General features: G+C 45.1%; 1 pseudogene; it reads right to left on the reverse strand.

Annotated features, from left to right (window-relative positions):
* Positions 1 to 327: 327 nt before the first annotated feature.
* Positions 328 to 2,536, reverse strand: LOC112622254 (annotated as a pseudogene).
* Positions 2,537 to 7,718: the final 5,182 nt, after the last annotated feature.

The raw sequence follows: 7,718 nt of genomic DNA on the forward strand, positions 1-7,718 counted from the left end.
CCTGAATCCTCAGCCCACAATCAAAGCTCATCAATTGCCCAGTAATGCCCACTGTAACTTTTTGGAGATTTTCAAAATGTCGATTTCTAGTTTAATTTCACTGTAGTCAGAGAACATGCTCCCCAAAATGTCAACCTTTTGAGATTTACTACATCGTATTTTCTGGTTCCTCCCTTGTCTCCTCAGCACTCCAGCTGGCTCCTTCTGAAAGTTTCCCTGGACTCTCTCCCACTCGGGCACAGCTGAGAGGTCAGTTGAAGACCTGGGGGAATTTATACACAGGTTTTAGAGCTCCCCGCTTGCTCCTTTCTGTTTTTAGGCCTTTTCATTTTTATTACTCAAAAAAGTTTCATTTTTTATTTAGCTTTCTGACTCTGTGCTTGTGCCTTCAACACTTTCACAAGAATGTTCTGCTCCTCGATACAGAAGGCACGCTTGGTCCTGTCACGAACACATCTAGCACACATGGAGCCACCACAGGCCCTGCGGACATGTTTCTTCCCTTTGGACCATCTCATAAGAACTTTAGGTCTTACCGCACGAACCCCTCGAAGTCTGCCTGGGCACATGCCACATGCAGATGTTGGTGCTTTCCCAACCTCCTTGGTATAAAGGTAAACAATTCCATTACCAGGGGTTCAGGGCAGCCTAGTTTTGTTAAAGGCTGTATTTTAGGAAAGCCTACGACAGTATGTCAAACGCCGGACCGTTCTAAGTGCCTGCAGACAACATATCCGGAAGCGCTCACTTGCTCCTTTTGACCTGCTCCTTTCCCTCCTCGTTTTCAAGCCTTTTAGGAATCCCTTCTCTTCTGCTGAGCCCTCAAGGCAGTGAGAGAGGCTCTACTTTCTACATCAGCCCCAATGGAAAGCCAGGCAAATCCTCATCCCTTACAGATGGACACTCTTCCCGTTTTTGCCTGTTCTTATCCACTTTCCAATAGTTCTTTAAGAAACTTTCAATAGTTTCTTAACTATTTGAAGAACTATTTAACTGAAGAACTATTTGCCTTCAGATAGTTATTTAAGAAAACATTTTTCTGGTGCAGAGTTGATACATCAACACGCACACACACACACACACACACGTGCACAGACACATATAATTAGGAATGCATCTTGTGTCTCATTCCATAATATGTTGCTATCACTCAAAATAGTACAAACGCGACCCTAATATGACGACTTTTAATTTTGGTTGGATTCACCAGATTCAATTGTTTATTTATCTGATTTCATTATTTCATGATCCCTCCGTAACATTTCATGAAAAGGTCTTTTGGGGACTTAATGTAAGTGACAACAGAATTCAGTGTGATGAAACCAAACATATATGAAATGCACCAGAAGCCATATGCTGAAACCTATGAATATGTCAACCAGCAATTCACTGGCGCATAAATGTGCAAATGAGGAAACGTTGTTCAAACACTTCAGCTTGTATTTTACAAAACAGTGTTTAAATATTTGACATAGTTTAGTAATATTTTAGAAAAATGGCCTACCTAGTCTGGATGGTGTATGCGTTTGCTGGGGTTCCTGTAAGGAAGCTACACACACTGCGGGAATGAACAGCAGAAGGTTATTGCTGCGTAGTCCCGGAGCCTGGAAGTCCAGGATCAAAGTGTCAGGTTTGGATTCTCCTGCAGCCTCTCTCCTTGGCTTGCAGACTTCCCTCTCTACATGTCTGTATCCTAATTGCCTCTTTTTTAAATGTTTATTTTAAGTTCCTGGGTACAAATGCAGGTTTGCCACGTAGGTAAACCGGTATCATGGGGGTTGTCGTACAGATTATTTCATCACTCAGGTATATTAAGCCTAGTGCCCATTCGTTATGTTTCCTGATCCTCTCCCTCCTCCTACTCTCCACTCTCTGATAGGCCCCAGTGTGCATTATTCCCCTCTATGTATCCATGTGTTCTCATCATTTAACTCCCACTTACAAGTGAGAACATGTGATATTTGGTTTTCTGTTCCTGTGTTAGTTCGCTTAGAATAATGGTCTCCAGCTCCATCCATGTTCCTGCAAAGGACATCATCTTGTTCTTTTTATGGCTGCATAGTATTCCATGGTATATTTGCACCACATTTTCTTTATCCAGTCTACCATTAATGAGCATTTAGGTTGATTCCATGTCTTTGCTATTGTGAATAGTGCTGCAATGAATATACACGTGCACACAAATGATTTTAGATTAGGACAGATCCTCATGGCCTCATTTTAACTTAACCACCCCTGTAAAGACTTCAGAAGATCAAGACTTCAGCAGTGAATTTTGGGGGACACAACCCAACCCATCACAGATGGCCAGTCTCTCCCCCTGCCTGTCTTTGGTGTATTAACTCACATTTTACCTAAGAGTGGAGTGGATTCTATCTTAGGAGGAGTGGAAGCTGTGCCCTGGAGAGCCAGACTCTGACCAGAAAACCCATTTGGAGGTGCTGGCGATTCTAGGGGTGCTCCTCATACCTTGTGTCCCGGTGACTCCTTTGCCCCGGGAGTCAAAGGTGCAGGATGAAGTCTTGCGTGCTTCCATGGACTATCTCTTGGGACCGGCTCATTCTTAATCTGACTAGCATCTGCTTTACATTTTTTTCCTACTTAAAAATATTCCTACTTAAAAAATATTATCACTGTCAGGTGCAGTGGCTCACGCCTATAATCCCAGCACTTTGGGAGGCTGAGGTGGGCAGATCACTTGAGGTCAGGTGTTTGAGACCAGCCTGGCCAATACGGAGAAACCCCATCTCTACTAGAACTACAAAACTTAGCTGGACGAGGTGGCAGGCGCCTGCAATCCCGGCTACTCAAATTGCAGTAAACCAAGATCATGCCATTGCACTCCAGCCTGGGCGACAGAGGAAGGCTCTGTGTCAAAAAAAAAAAAAAAAAAAAATTAGTAATCATGGACATGGTAACCAATCAAATGCCACAAAAGAACTTATAATGAAAAGACCCAGGCCGGGCGCGGTGGCTCAAGCCTGTAATCCCAGCACTTTGGGAGGCCGAGACGGGCGGATCACGAGGTCAGGAGATCGAGACCATCCTGGCTAACACGGTGAAACCCCGTCTCTACTAAAAATACAAAAAATGAGCTGGGCGTGGTGGCGGGCGCCTGTAGTCCCAGCTACTCGGGAGGCTGAGGCAGGAGAATGGCGTGAACCCAGGAGGCGGAGCTTGCAGTGAGCTGAGATCCGGCCACTGCACTCTAGCCTGGGCAACAGAGCGAGACTCCATCTCAAAAAAAAAAAAAAAAAAAAAAAATGAAAAGACCCCATATTCCATCATTAAAAAATTACATAGTGGGGTGTATTTAATGTGCTATTCATTTGAATGAACTCTCTTTTTTCCCAGCTTTATTGAAGTGTAATTGACAAAAAATGTTTACATTTATGACAAGAAACATGTTTTGATATACATATACATTGTGAAATAATTACCACAATCAAGCCAATTAACACATCTACCATCTCACATACTTGTCATGTTTTGTGGGAGGAACAGTTAAGATCTACTCTCTTAGCAATTTTTTTTTTTTTTTGAGACATTGTCTCACTCTGTCGCCCAGGCTGGAGTGTAGTGGCATGATCTCGGCTCACTGCAAGCTCCACCTCCCGGGTTCAAGTGATTCTCCTGCCTCAGCCTCCCGAGTAGCTGGGACTACAGGCGTCCGCCACCACGCCTGGCTAATTTTTTTTGTGTTTTTAGTAGAGACGGGGTTTCACCATGTTCGCCAGGATGGTCTCGATCTCTTGACCTCGTGATCCACCTGCCTCCACCTCCCAAAGTGCTGGGATTACAGGCGTGAGCCACTGCACCTGGCCTCTCTTAGCAATTTTTAAGAACACAATACATTGTTATTAACTATACCCACCATGATGTACAATAGGTCTCCAGAGCTCATTCCTCTCGTCTAACTGAAACTTCATACCCTTTGACCAGCATTTCCCCATTCTTCTCACCCCAGGGCACTGGTAACCACTATCCTACTCTCTGCCTCTATAAAGTTCAACTTTTTTACACTCCACATATAAGTGAGATCATGCAGTATTTGTCTTTCTGAGTCTAGTTTATTTCACTTAGCATAATGTCCTCCAGGTTCATTCATGTTGTTGGAAATGTTTTTTTTAAGGCTGAGTAGTATTCTGTTGTGTTAGTGAGGATGTGGAGTATATATGTCACATGTGTGCATATACCACATTTTCCTTATTCATTCATCCATCAGTGGACACTTAGAGGTTGATGGCATGTCTTGGCTACTGTGAATAATAATGCAACAAACGTGGACGTGCAGATATTTCTTCTAGATACTGATTTCATTCCTCTGGATATATCCCCAGTAGTGGGATTGCTGGATCACATGGTAGCTCTATTTTTAATTTTTTGAGGAACCTCTAAATTGTTTTCCATAATGGCTGGTCTAACTCACATTCCCACCAACAGTACAAGGGTCCCTCTTTCTCTGCATCCTCACCGACACCGGCCTTTGGTCTTTTTGATAATAGCCTTTCTCAAGGCGTTAGGTGATATCTCATTTTAATTTGTAGTTCCCCAATGATTAGTGATGTTGAGCATTTTTTCACAAACCTGTTGGTCATTTATATGTTTCATTTGAGAAATGTCCACTTAGGTAACTTGTCCATTTTTGATGAAGTTATTTGCTTTCTCGCTGTTGAGTTGTTTGAGTTTCCTATATATTTTGGACATTAACCTCATATAGGATATATGGTTTGCACATATCTCATTCCATTCGACAGGCTGTCTCTCCACTCGTTGTTTCTTTTGCTGTGCAGAAGCTTTTTAGTTTGGTGCAATCCCACCTGTTTGCTTTTGTTGCCTGTGCTTTTGGGATCATGTCTAAAAATCATTGTCAAGGCTAATACCAATAAGCTTTTTCCCTATGTTTTCTCAAAATGGATTAAAGACTTAAACATAAAACCTGAAACTGTAAAGCCACATTCCATCATTTTAACCAGTCCCTGGCAAATACTTACAACTCAGTTGCCCTGCTTGTCGCTCTCATGCTTGCCTAGAAAAATCCCTCCCCTGGTGTCTGCATCTCTGCACCCACCTACATCTGTGAACCCAAACAGCCTGGAGAAAAAGCCCAGCCAATGCCAATGGGTGGCACTCTGCATTGCTGACCGAACCTCAGTGGCCCTTAATTATTTCCAGCCAATTCCACTGCAGTTTTTTAATCAGCAGGCTCCTCCTTTTCCTGGATATCAGCTCATACTCTTCTGTCCTGGAGCCTCCAATATTCCTTCCTCCTGCTCTCACTCGAGGGGAGCTGGTTCCCATTCCCAACTTTCCTGGGAAATGGAAGCCATCAGAAGAGAGTGCCTTTATGCTCCCGTACCTCATCTCCCGTTTCCTACACAAGTCACTGGGTGTCTACCAGAGCTTGTGTCCCCCTTCGTCTATTCCAGGATTTCACTCAGCCCTCGTTCCCTTTGATATGTCCACGCTTTGAAACTGCTCAGCCTAAAGAGGGTGAGGCTGTGCTTTGATGCAATGAGAATTTCTTGAGCAGCCTCCTCCCGCCTCCTGTGGGTCTGCAAGGGAAGCCTGAGCAGGAAACCCCAGGTACCAGAGGGACATACAGCAGCCACTTTCAGTAAAATGCCATTACCTGATGGCTTAATTACAAGCTGAAATGAAAAAAAAACAAATAAACAAATAAAACCCTAACTCCTTTTTTATGCTTAGTTTCATTCCTAGTGACCTTCTTTGATGGAAATAGAGAAATTCTGTTGTTGTATTGAAGAAGTATTAAATTTCCCAAATGTGCATTTCAGCTTCTCAGAACTCATGGTTGCCATGGGCTCTGGTGCAAGCTTATCTGCCCATGGCCCACACAATGTCCAATGTCATGTCATGGGACCCCGCCACTTTGTGACATAAAATGTAAGAACACGTAATGCTACTGGCTGGGTGTGATGGCTCACGCCTGTAATCCCAGCACTTTGGGAGGCCGAGGTGGGCGAATCACAAGGTCAGGAGATAGAGATCATCCTGGCTAACACAATGAAACCCTGTCTCTACTACAAATACAAAAAAATTAGCCAAATGTGGTGGTGGGCGCCTGTCATCCCAGCTACTCGCGAGGCTGAGGCAGGAGAATTGCTTGAACCCCGGGAGGCAGACATTGCAGTGAGCCGAGATCACGCCGTTGGACTCCAGCCTGCGTGACAGAGCGACTCTCCGTCAAAACAAACAAACAGCAAACAAAAAACAAAACAAAAAACACTTAATGCTACTTTGAGGCCAACATAAACAATATGTGTTTCCCTGCCTCAAGCCAGCCTACGTTTGGCTGTGCCAAGGTAGAGGGCAGGAGCTTGTCTGAAGTAGGCAGTACTGTGGGCCCCATCAGGAAACCCACCCCCTGGTCTGCAGGGGACTGTTCTGTGACTGAAGAGCTTACAGAAAAGGTCAATGTCGACTCAAGGTTAACTCAGGTCATTCAGTGTGTTTTGACTGAGAGTTTACCACATGTTGGGTGCAGTCCTAGGCAAGTGAAGGTGGCGTCGCTGTCAACAAGGATGTCACAGCCCTGCCCTCATGTTGCTTACATGCCAGTGGGAGGGAAACATGAAGACAGATAAGCAGGCAAATAACTATGTGCAATTGTAGTGGGGGCTGTGAAGAAAATGAGCATAGGCCTGAACCAGACAGGGGTTGCACTTTAGGGGTATTGGTCAGAAGAGTGTCTCAGAAGGTTGACATTGAAGCTGAGACCCAGAGGATGAGAAGGACCCACTTGAGGGGAAGACATCATCCTGGTCAAGGGCAGACCCAGAACAAAGAGCCGAGATGAGGCAGAGATGGGTGATTATGAAACAGAAGACCCATCAGTGGGCCCCTGGAGCAGAGGGACCAGGGAGAGGTAATGCAATGAGGCTGGGGAGAAGGGCCTTGCAGTCAGGTGAGGAGTCTGGATTTCAGTCTCAGAGAAATGAGAAGCCCTTGGAAGGTTCGAGAAAGAGCAAGCCATTGTTTGATTTGTCACCTAAGCAGTTCAGTCTTGCTGCTTTGTGTGAATGGATTCAAGGGGTGGGAAGTGGACGTGGGAGACCAGCTGGAGGAGGCTGTAGTCATGGGGGATGGAGGTCAGCGTGACTGGGACTAGGGAGGGAGAAGTGGACAGAGTTGAGATGGGTTGATTGGATGCAAAGAATAAGGGAGGGGTGGCATCAAGTATGACACCTGTGTTTTAGGGCCCATGCATCTGGGTGTCTGGCAGAAAAAGGTGGAGGTGCATGAGTTTTGGGGGTGGGTGTGGAGGTGATGTGAAAGAAAAATTACACCAGACAGAGTTTAACAGGCCAGGAAGACTTTTTTCCAGACTATTGCAATAGGGAAGGAGACTGAACTCAAATCCTAATGCAACAGGGGCAGCCATGGATTTATGGCCAACAGGGTGAGGGGTCACTGGGCAGAAAGTTACCAAAAGGAACTTGGTTAGGTATCAAGAGTGGGCAGATTCTCACCAACCTGGGCTTGGCATGCTGAGGATGAGGCCTAATCTAGAAGACAGCTGAGCAGGGCCTGACTCAGGTTTGGCCAAGGAGGGTGTATTAGTTTGTTTTCGTGCTGCTGATAAAGACATATCCAAGACTGGGAAGAAAAAGAGGTTTAACTGGACTTACAGTTCCACATGGCTGGGGAGGCCTCAGAATCATGGCAGTAGGTGAAAGGTGCTTCTTACATGGCAG

The sequence above is a fragment of the Theropithecus gelada genome, chromosome 4 (assembly GCF_003255815.1).
Source record: "Theropithecus gelada isolate Dixy chromosome 4, Tgel_1.0, whole genome shotgun sequence".
NCBI classification, from domain to species: domain Eukaryota; kingdom Metazoa; phylum Chordata; class Mammalia; order Primates; family Cercopithecidae; genus Theropithecus; species Theropithecus gelada.